The following is a 12,056-nucleotide window of genomic DNA, read 5'->3' on the forward strand; positions in this document are numbered from 1 at the left end:
ACAGAGTACCCAAAGGACTGCTGTGCAACCAGGACTGGTGTCTGCCTGGCAGCCAATCTCCCAGAGGTGAGGGAACATCACCATAAGTCTGCAATTTCCGCTGGATGAGCTGTGGATCTGCCCTGAAGCACCGAGATGTCTTCCTGCGAGATAATAGAAGGCATCAGTCTGACTCTCCAGAAGGTGAGACTGCTGAGGAGAGAGGCCCAGCCTGTCCCCAGGGGCTGTGTGACATCCAGAGGGAGCGGACTTCACAACAGTGAATGTGTCAGGGGCTGTGTGACAAGTGGGCCCCCTGGTCTCTCATTCTGGTTCTCAGTGGAAACTGTAACTGTCATCATCACTGCATACCCAGTTGTGATCATCCCAGTCCAGATAGGGGTAGCAACTCCTGTGATCATCGTAGGCCCAGTTAGGGCCTCACCTACCTCTGGCCAATCAGGCCATAATTGTTGTGTCCACAGTTGGCCCAACCAGTGATGGGACTGTCCTTAACCCAGGCAGGGCTGCATCATCGCAACCATCAGAGACCTCCACGGCCAGGTCTGCACCTGGGCCAGCCAGTGCTTAATTTGTAAATAAAAATGTGCCGGTGCCCAAAGCCCTAATCTTAAACATGCGGCTTCCGCAATTAAATGTGCGTACTGAGGTGGCGTAATCCTGAAGCCATCTCCGGCCTCTTTAATCCATTTACAGCCACTCCCTGCCCCTTCAGCTCACTCTTGCAGCTTTCTACTTTCTCCCTTTGTGACGCTTTTTCGTTTTTTCCCTTCCTCTGTCTTTCTCATATGTGTCTTTTGCTCGCAGCAAATGCTTGAGGCAGAAGAATAAGCCCCGGCCCGCAAAAATAAGTGCCGGTGCTCAGCACCGGAAACAACAAGCAAAAATTAAGCACTGGTGCCAGCGCCACTGATTCAAAGGACTGCGGCTGGGCAGGCACGCAGGCAAACATGAACTGCAACCAGCTTTCCTTTGCTCTGCGGCCCAGCAAACTTGTTCCTCACCGTAGCCCCAGCAGCAGACGTACAGTATGGCTGATGGAGCCTGCAAGGGACAACAGAGGACTTGAATGTGCCATCTGAGTACCATAAGGGGGTAAAATTGAACAATATGTGCACATTTGACTATGAACAAGTAACAGCTTCACGGGCGCTTGCTTCATATTTTCTACTGACAACCCAGAGGGGTAGGGGAAGATCAAGCAGATGGTTGGCCACTCCTGTAAGGATTAGTATAGAGGGACGGGGAGAGAGTAGCGCCACAAAGACGAGGCACAACCACAAACACCAAATTGATTGACGCATTGCACCTGTAGAATTTAGTACAACTGTGTGACTAAAAACACTTTCTTTCTTTGAAAGATGATCCCTGGGCTGAACGTTGGAGTTATTATCTTTGCTGGCTGATTGTTAAATGCTGAGTTCAAGCACCCTGAACGGCCATAAACCCCACGGCTAGAGTCCACTAGACACTGCCTGCCCTTTGGCCTGCCTGAACGGGGTCTTACAGTCAGTCATCTGTGCTCTTTTGTTTCGCTATCAGTCATCAGTGACATGACAGATGCTGAACACTATGGTGATATTGAGGGGTGGGGAGAAATGGTATCACTGAGATCAGAGGTGATGGCTTTGCTCACATTATGAGTGAAGGTATTACCTACATCCTACGACATGAAATCACTGATAATTACGTCATCAATGCAACAGGCACAAGCACTGCAGCTGTTAATGGCGGTATTGATATTAAATGATCGTCTCACTGGTATGAAAGATGTTTAAGTGAAGGGTAGTGGGTGGCCCTCGAGTGGCCACATATCAAGGCTATTAGTTACTGAGTCTTTGCGCCAAACCATTCTTTTACAGATACTGTATGGTTTGTAATGTGGGGCCCTAGGCCCTCATGCTAGTAAAGGAAGGGACGCAGACACGGTGGTAGGGTGGTCATAAACTGGCCCCAGGCACGTGCGCCCGGCCCCTTTTATTGGCAGGGTCACCTGACTGGTGACGCCGTGTTGGGTGGGTGTAGGCTATACAAGCAAGACCAGCCCTCAGCAGAGTGGCTGGCAGAAACACTAGAATGAGTCCAGCTGGACTCTACATGGTTCACGACTGTAGAGTTACATTTCGTTACTTAAAATGATTATTTCAGCGCTACTAATCCGGAAAACAAGAACGCTTCCTTTAACACACTTGGTACTCCGAAGTTTGCAGTTTTGGATTTATCTTAACGTCACCACATGTAGAGAGAGGGTCGTCACAGCTCACAAGCTGCAGGTGAGACCGCTTGGGGCCCATATTGTACCTGTGTGTGATGACGCTGGGCTCTCTGCCGCTGCGACCACTCGGCCTGCTGTTTAGGAAGTTAAGGTAACCAGGCAGACTCAGCAAAACATGGAGTGTGTAGCTTGTTATGCGCAGAAACGCGTCACTTCTTGCTTCAATACCGCTCAACATCCGCACCCGTACCCCTATCCGCCCAAACAGTACTTTTAGGTAATTACCAGTGCTGCGGCCGCCGGTCCGGACGTTTCCCACCCGAGGGACCGCTCGGCAGGCCCCCACTGCACCGTCTCAGCCGCCGGCCTCTCGCTCTCCCTGACCCGTTGCCGGGTGACCGCTGAACAACTATTACATCGATCTGACAGAGAATAATGGAGTGGAGCGCCATCTAGCGGCCAAGGCAGCGGGAGTTTAAAGAAACCAAAAAGCAGCTTTTCACCACAGCACAGGCAGTTTTTGTAAAAACATCATTTCACCACTTGGCTGCTATGCATTTCTCGCATGGTACTAAGCCCTTTTTTGGAAGTTTGAGGTAGTTTGTGCTTCCACTTTCATAACTATTTTCCACAAAAGGTATCCGCACCAATTGTTTGCGTCTGAGGATTCTAAAGGTACTTAGGGTTTGCAGGTTTACCTGGAGGGAACTGCAAAAATAGCCAAAATACAGCTACATTTAAGTTAAACGCATGTGTTTTTCCTAAAAATGGCATAAATGAAAGCTTTGCTGTACTAGGATCACCATCTTCCCAGGTTTTAGGAACAAGCAGAGATGTACCAATTACAATTTCGTCACCATAGACTTATCTTTCTAAGAGGTATTCCAATTTTAGGTATCGCCGGAGACAGGCCATGCGCTGCCATCTGCAAAACCATTTTGTTAGCTTAAGGGGGCTTAGAGCCAGTCCATTAAATAACATTGGTTGGCTTCATCGTCACTCTCATTTTTTGCTTCTCATTGGTAAGCACATACTGGCTTCTTTTCCTTTCCATGTGTTTTTTTTTTCTATCAATCCTGGTCTCTGGTGAGACTTGCTACGGATTTCCCACGTAGGACTGCTCAAAATCTGTGTCTCGCAGGTTGATTTGAGGAAGGGAATTCAGCTGTTGCCAAAAGGTTTTACTGTAATAGGAGCATCACTGCTGTAAACAAGTGCTAAAGCCATCTGCTGTGCACAAACAAGAGAGGTCCCCAACCTCCTTAGAAGTCTGTCTTGATTTCCAGGTTACACTTTAGGCCTTATTAGAAAATCCAACAAATCTGCACAATTCACAGACGTTTATTCACAGACTCTGTTCTTTTTATGCTCTTCGTGTGTCCCAGGGATTTTGCATGTTGCAAGGATTATGTGTTTCAGCTGACTCAGTGTTCTTGTGAGATTTATGACCACAAGTTGAGGAAGGAAGTGTATTTACTAACTGACTGGGTTTTGACCAGGCACAGCTGACACTTGACCTGGTAAACTTTTCTGTATCTGGAAACCAAGAGTACATTTTATTAAGCTAGTGTTGGATAGAGGTATCTTCGCAACCAAGGCTACACTTTGTTGAACTAGCGCTGGGCCGAGGAGCATCATTTGATTTTGCTGTTACAGCAGTTGACAGTCAAGATAGACATGCTACATTGAAAATAGAAATTGGTACAACATCTGTATTGCACATGCTCGAGTCTATATTCTCCTTCTATTCACACCTTCCCTGGAGCATGGACCAAGGACTGCTTCCTTTTGGTGCCCAGTGTCCTTCCACCATTTAAGCGTTTTTGGATGTTCTTTTTATGGTTTGGTTTGACAGTGCAGCTGTTGCCAGACAATTATGTGAGCATCATTAGAGAGGGGCTTGGCATCCACCCACATGTTGGGAGCCAGGAGTACATAATTCGATTGGGAAGAAGTTGTGGGCTTCCACAAAACAGTGCATGCCCTCCACACAGCTGTGGTCATTTTATTTATCCAGCTGCCTGAACTTGAACATTCGGGGTACAGACATGACATTGTAATGCTAGTAAGGTGTCCCAGATAATATATAGCATATTTTTCTTGGCAGCAGCACATTCAGATGGGAGGAGGACAATCATTAATCTACGTGGATGTTTAGGTCTGGTTTGATAGTGCAACTGTCACCTGACCTTTCATCTTTCACCAATATTATTCTACAGTTCTTAGTTTCCACAAAAATACATATCAATTCCTGTGCTATTTACTGGTAATGTTCCACATTTCCATACAACATTCCTTTCAAACTTTACTTAATGGCATTTCCAAAGCTTGTTTTAGTATTAGTTAAAGCACTCCATAAGAGTCCATGTGTTTGCAGGACATCTCTCAACCACCCCGGGCCCTCCCAACTCTTCTGACCTTTCACTGTTGTTTGCCCCTGTCCCTCCCACATTCCGTTGTTCCTTGAACCTGTCCCTGATCCCTTGGCTGTAATCCATTTGGTGTTGCTTGCCCTGTCCCTTCCGCACTCAGTTGTTGCTTGCCTCTGTACCTCCCACCCCCGCATTCTGTTGGTGTTGCTTGCCCTCCACCCTCCCACCCCTCCTCCATTCCGTTGTTTTACTTGCACTGTCCCTCTCAACCCCTCCTGCATTCCGCTTTTTCGTTTGCCCACTTCCCACTTCCTTCCCCTGTCATTAATTGCCCCATACCCCCTCCTCCATCATTGTTTGCCCCTGTAGGATCCTCCCCAGCCGGTGTACCACCAATGAATACGCCACACACAAGCTATGTATTACACTTCTTTAGTCTTCAGCGTGTATCCGCAAACTCAACATGCTAAACTTGCATTCACTGCACTAAGTTCAACATCTCCCCCTCTGTTAAATAAAAAATGACAATTTTTTTACAACATATACACAATCTAATTCTTCAATGAGTCTTCTTGGTGCTTTTATAACTTGTCCGGATGGTGGCTTGGAAAACTGGGAATTAAGAATCAGTGTGTCCAGGATTTGCTTTGGTGATTTAGGATGAATAGTGATCTGGGATTCGCCACAGGTTTTCTCTGATCCAGTCTCTACGTCTGACGAGCATTGAGTCACCTGTTTGAAGTGCGAGGAATCTCGCATAATAGATTTTCCTGGACATTGGGCAGTTATCATGTGCCCTTTACTGGTTATAACTTGAAATGGGTTGGCATCCAGTGGGGCATCAGATTTGCATTGTCGTGGCTGATGAACAAGCACTCAATCTCCTCGCTTGAAAACAATGTTCTTTGCATGTCACCTTTTGTCAGCATAGGCCTTCATTTTCTGCTTATGACTCAAGTCAGTTGTAAATGTCTCTGCATTAGTTTTGGATCTGATGGTGGTCCACTGAGGCAACTCCGGAACATCAGTGTTGCAAGGCTTTCACCTGTGGTAGAGTGAGGAGTTGAATGGTAAGCTCGTACAGTAGAATTCAAGACAGCCTTGAGCTTGAACTTCTCTAATGTAGCACACTGAACAGCTTTCTTTAGTGTATTCATGAAATGTTCAACAAGGCCTTTAGCCTGTGGCCAAAGAGGTGTGCTTTTCTGATGCTTCACATTAAGCAGGTTGATGAAGTCTCTGAATTCTTTGCTAATAAAAAGGTGGGCCATTGTCAGTTTTCAGAATTGTAGGAATGCCCCATATCGCAAAGATGCCATCTAATTTCTCAAGGACTCTTTCCTGAGTCATAAATGAGAGATCTTCAACTAATGGGAAGCGCGAGCATTCATACACAATCACCATTAGGTGATGTCCACTATGAAGTCGACGGAAAAAGTCAACAGCAATCCTTTCCCAGGCATGCTTGGGCATCTCTGACATGTTCAAAGGTTGTGGAGTAGTTTCCGGTGATAGGCATTTACATAGATGACCGGTTTATCATTCTTTTTCAACTCGTTCTTCAAGATGAGGAAACCAGACTTGAGCACGGAGAGCTCGTTAAGCTGTGGCAACAGTTCCACAATGTCCTTTATCAGCCACTTCAATCACTTGTTGTTGGGAACACTCCAGAATGACAATTCGTGAACCCCTCAGGATAATTCCTTTTTGTGCTAGTGGGAGTTCATCTTTGACATTTTTGTATTTCTCATACTTGCTGTCACTAGTAAGAGGTTGAGTATGTTTATTCCATGACTGATGTGTAATAATGTCTTTCAACGTCAACATGCCACTATCTTGACTCATGACAGTGACAATTTGTTCCAACAAAATTGCAGCTGATGTGTCCTATTTCACAATTTAATTTATGTAGGCTTCAGCAATCTTATCTGGGGTACCATGACATTGTATGTGCATTCTTGAGAAGTAGTCTGCAATGTTTTGGTCCTTCCCTGGCCGATGCACAATTGTGTAGTTGTACTCTTGCAATCGTAATCCCCATCATTCAATTCATGGAGGCATCTTGGCTTCTGGGTTACCAAATATAGTTAGTAGTGCTTGATGATCTGTCAACAGTATGAACTGTTTTCCTTACAAGAATACATGGAAATGTTCACAAGCCCACACCATGGCTATACTTTCTTTTTCTGGTTGTGAATAAGCACCTTCAGTCTGAGGCAAACTTTTACTTGCATAAGCCACAATATGTCTTCGAGCATTTGGCCGTCCACTGTGTTGTGCAAGGATAGCACCTAACCCAACTGGGCTAGTATCAGCAACAACTTCTGTACGTAGTTTTGGATTAAAATATGCCATTTCAGTAGCGTTTTCAATAGCTTGTTTAGTTCTCTTAAGACTCTGCCCAAATTCATGTTACCAGTGAAATTAAACATTCTTTTTTGTCAACTCTCTCAGTGGAGCACTCACAGTGGCAAAAGTCTTGTACATATCGTGAACACTAACTAGCCATGCCAAGGAATGAACAAAACATGTAAACATCTTCTGGGGGACTGGAAGTTGACAACAAAACAAAGCCCTCAACTGGATCTCATCCTTCCTCTCCGACAGAACCCAGAGAGTCCGACTCTCACCCTTCCGCTCCAAAGCCACCAACCTCATCTGCGGCGTCCCCCAATGCTCCTCTCTTAGCCCAACGTTGTTCAACGTCTACATGGCCCCCCTAGCACAACTGGCCCGTCATCACAACCTCAGCATCATCTCCTACGCCGACGACACCCAGCTCGTCCTCTCCCTGACCAAAGATCCGCTCACCGCCAAAACCAACCTCCACGAGGGACTAAAATCCATCGCCGAGTGAATGAACAACAGCCGCCTGAAGCTCAACTCCGACAAAACGGAAGTCCTCATCCTCGGACGCACCCCCTCGGCCTGGAACGACTCCTGGTGGCCCACCGCCCTCGGACCCCCACCCACCCCAGCCAGCCACGCACGAAACCTCGGCTTCGTCCTCGACTCTGCCCTCACCATGTCCAAACAGGTCAACGCCATCTCCTCTTCTTGTTTCAACACCCTCCGTATGCTCCGCAGGATCTTCAAGTGGATTCCAACAGGAACCAGGAAGACGGTAACTCAAGCCCTCGTCAGTAGCAGACTTGACTACGGCAACGCACTCTACACAGGCATCCCAACGAAAGACATCAAACGACTCCAACGCATACAGAACGCATCCGCCCGCCTGATCCTCGACATACCCCGCCGATGTCACATCTCCCCCCACCTGAAGGACCTCCACTGGCTCCCTGTGGATAAAAGGATCACCTTCAAACTCCTCACCCACGCACACAAGGCACTACACAACACCGGACCCACCTACCTAAACACCAGACTCAACTTCTACATCCCCACACGTCAACTCCGCTCCGCCAACCTCGTCCTCGCCATCGTCCCCCGAATCCAGCGCAAGACCTCTGGCGGCAGATCCTTCTCCTTCCTCGCCGCCAAGACCTGGAACTCTCTCCCCACCTCACTACGCCAGACCCAGGACCTCCTCACCTTCAGGAGACTCCTCAAGACATGGCTCTTCGAACGCTAGCAGCACCCCCCCCCCCAGCGCCTCGAAACCCTGTCGGGTACATAGCGCGCTTTATAAATTCACTGATTGATTGATTTATTGTAAATCAAATGCTACTAGTGGGCCTGCAGCACTGGTTGTGCCACCCACACGAGTAGCCATGTGAAAATGGCTCAGACCTGCCACTGCAGTGTCTGTGTGTGCAGTTTTAGCCTGGCAATTCGACCAGGCAAGTGTACCCACTTGCCAGGCCCAAACCTTCCCTTTTTATAGATGTAAGGCACACCTAAGGGTATGCCCTAGGTAGCCCCATGGGCAGGATGCACTGTATGTTAAGGATGGGACAGGTACTGATGTGTTTTACATGTCCTAACAGTGATATACTGTCAAATTCGTTTTTCACTGGTGCAAGGCCTTTCTCTCTCATAGGTTAACATGGGGCTGCCTTTAAATATCCTTAAAGTGTATTTTCCCTTTGAGAGCAGATAGAGATATGGAGCTTGGGGTCTCTGAACTCACAATTTACAAATACATCTTTTGGTACAGTTGGTTTTTAAATTGTCTGTTTGAAAATTTCACTTTTAGTGGGCATTTTCTTGCTTAAACCAGTCTGCGAGTCTATGACTCTGCCTGCTTGTGTATTCCCTGTCTGGGTCAGACTGACAGTTGGGCTGTTTGTGAATCCCCTCTAGACAGTGACACAAAGGGAGCTGGGGTGTAGCCTGCATATCCTGATGGGCCATCTGAGCTAGAGTGGAGGAAGGAGTGGTCACTTACAACTGAATGGGCTGTGCCTGCCGTCACACATTGCAGTCTCCAACCCCCTGGAGTGTGTCCGGGGCCTGGCCTGGGCAAGACAGGATCCTGTAAACAACAGAGACTTTCCTTTGAAGTTTGCCTACTTTAAAGGCAGAAAGGGGTATAAGTATTGGACCCAAAAACTCCAGATTTTTAGATTACTTCTGCAATTAAGAGGAACCTCTGCCAAGGAGAAGAGCTGAAGCGCTGGAGGAGGAGTACTGCCCATTTGCCTGTGACTGTGCTTTGCTTGGTTGGCCTCCAGTTGCTGCTTCTGCCTGAAAGAGGACAAAGATTGGACTTTGTGGTATATTCCTGCTTGTGAAGAATCTCTAAAGACGTGGATTGAGCTTGCCTCCTGTTTTGAAGTCTCTGGGCCATCAAAGTCTTCCTCTGCCAGCACCTGGACCCTCTGCTGAGACTCCTGCCCTGCCAAATGGTGCCCTTGAGAGGTGAAGTTGGCAGAAGAAAGACTGAAATCCACGCACAGAACACTGTGCAGAGAAAATTGTGATGCACCACCTGCAACGTGGCTAAAAAATGATGCACCACCTGCTTCGTGGCTAAAATCGATGCTCCACCTGCATCGCGGCTGGTAGATCGATGCATCGCAACTAGAGAAACGATGCAACACCCGCTTGTGCCTGCTGATAACAATGCAAATCCCACACAGCATGGTTTTCAAACACCGTGCGGCTGGATTTTTCATGCATCATCGCTGGGCATCAACAATCAACATAAGTCTGCATGGATCTGAGGTGCCTGTCTGAAAAGCGACGCATAACTCTCTTGTGGGGGGAGAAAAACAACTCATCGCCGACTCGACCGGAGAAGAAACGACGCACGGCCTCACTTGCGAATAAAAAATCAACGCATCGCTGACTTTTCTGACGCACGCACGCCCATGCTGCTTTATTTTTACACAAACCAGGTACTTTGTATAACAAAGTTTCCATTATTTTCTACGGAGTAAGGCTCTTTTTACTTTGAAAATTCATATCTTACCTTGTGTATGTTGGATTTTTGTCATTTTGGTCTTGTTTGATTTAGAGAAATATTCCTTTTTTTTCTAAACTGGTGTGGTGCCCATTTTGAAAGTGTTTTGACTGTATCACTGTGTGTGGGTTTGGTACAAATACTTTACACATTGCCTCTGGGTTAAGCTTTTCTGCTCGTGCCAACCTACCAAGGGGGCGAGCGAGGGTTAACCGGGTGTGTTTCTCCTTTGCCCTGACTAGAGTGAGGGTCCTTGTTTGGACATGCGGTAACCTGACTGCCAACCAAAGACCCCATTTCTAACCCTCAGATTTTAGCATTAGACCAGCATCAACAAGTAAACAATATACTTCCCTTGGTGCGTCTCTCCTCTGTGGTCTCTCGCCCCCCCCCCCTTTGCTTCCGGTGCCCCTCCCCCCCAGGCGCCAAGCCGGCACCCCCAGAGCTGGCCCTGTCCTCGGACTCCGGGCTCCCGCTCTCGGCCTGCGCGACCTGGGAGCTGCAGTCAGGCTCGGCCCTCGGCTCCTTCCACGGGGCGGGCCCCGGGCCCTGGCTCTGCTGGGCGGGGAACACCTGCTGGGGGCGCAGCCAGGCAAGAGCTGCATCAACGTGTGGGAGCTGTGGCGCCCAGACCAGTTGCAGCAGAAGATTGTCTGCCCAGGGCCCGTGAACTGCCTAGCAGCATCTCCGAATGGCCTCTACTCGGCAGCGGGAATGGCTGAGAGCATCTACTCTGGGAGGTCTCCTCCGGAGCGCTCCTGGCCATTCTGAGCAGACACTACCAGGGCCTCACTTGACTCTGTTTCACTGAAGACAGCAGCCACTTCTTGTCTGGGGCCAAAGACAACCTTTCACTAGTCTGAAGCCTCTACAGTGTCATGAATACTGAGCAGTCTCAGCTTGCAGAGCCACTTCATGTCTGGTCCCAGCACACCCTTCCCATCACAGACCTGCAGTGTGGTGCTGGTGGAGCCCTGGCGAGAGCAGCCACATCGTTCCTCGATCAGACGGCCAAGCTTTGGTCCATCCCCTCCGGGGACCTCTTGATGTCCATTTTGTTTGACGTGAGGATCATGGCAGTGACCCTTGACCCTACAGAGTACCACATGTTCTGTGGGGTCAGCAACGGCTCCATATTCCAGGTTGATCTCCGTGCTCGGCCGGTGCAGCGGGACAGAGCCTTTCAGACTGAGAAGGAGAGCAGCAGGATGTTCAGAGGGCACAGGAACCAGGTGATGTGCCTGTCCGTGTCCAAGAATGGTCAGCTGCTACTGTCCGGGTCTCACGATGAGACAGTCCAGCTGTGGGACATCCAGAGCAAGCAGTGTCTCCAGACTGTGGTGCACAAAGGTCCTGTGACGAATGCTGTCATCACCCCTGCTCCAGTCAGCATGTTCAGCACAGACAGTCGTCCCAGTATCCCCCTTCCACGCTTCAGCAAACACCTGCAGGGGGCCGAGAGCAATGACGAACAAGGGAGCGGCGGAGTGACCATACGACTTGGCCTTCACCAGCAGGGTTCGGCAGAGACTTACCTGCAGAAAGCAGACCGACTGCATGGCCTGATGTGCGACTCCCTGGATAAGAGTGACCTAGGTGACTCGGAGCAGCTGATGGTTCGAGTGACCGAGCTCAAGGACGAGGTCAGCACCTTAAGGAAGATTAACAAAGACCTGTTTAATTTCTCCGCCCGCATTATTACCAAGCCTTAAGTCCACGACTGCTCTCTACAGCCACTAATCCTCAAGTCACCGTACTTAGGGCTAGGGCTGCCATGTGGGACCTGCATCGGAAGCGTGTCGTGGACCTAATACGACTGATTGTGACTATTAACTCTTTCAGCTTTCGTTACCTCCAAGCAATGAACGAACAACTGTTTTGTGTGGCTAGTTCTACTCAGAGCTGGTATCTGCACCAGGCTGGAAGGCTACAAGTGTTACCTGCAGGCTGTAACAGTTTACACAACTACCCGTTATAAGCCTACACATGCCTGCTGCAGCTGGTGCAGCTCCGCACCCAGGCATCTGTGCATGTCTGCAAAAGCGCCTATGAATGTTACCAACCCAGGAAAGCATCAGCCTCCAAACACACCTATCTGAAGATC

General features: G+C 48.6%; 1 protein-coding gene and 1 pseudogene across 2 annotated transcripts in view; one reads left to right on the forward strand and one right to left on the reverse strand.

Annotated features, from left to right (window-relative positions):
• Positions 1-2,636, reverse strand: part of LRP2BP (LRP2 binding protein) — a 222,570-nt gene extending 219,934 nt beyond the window's left edge. For both annotated transcript variants that reach the window (XM_069199666.1, XM_069199657.1), the window contains exon 1: positions 2,501-2,636. The gene's annotated coding sequence lies outside the window, so the exon portion shown is untranslated. The remainder of the gene's footprint in view (positions 1-2,500) is intronic.
• LOC138255716 (WD repeat-containing protein 18 pseudogene) lies at positions 105-11,682 on the forward strand (annotated as a pseudogene).
• The last annotated feature ends 374 nt before the right edge of the window (positions 11,683-12,056 follow it).

This window comes from Pleurodeles waltl, chromosome 1_2 (genome assembly GCF_031143425.1).
Source record: "Pleurodeles waltl isolate 20211129_DDA chromosome 1_2, aPleWal1.hap1.20221129, whole genome shotgun sequence".
Lineage (NCBI taxonomy): Eukaryota > Metazoa > Chordata > Amphibia > Caudata > Salamandridae > Pleurodeles > Pleurodeles waltl.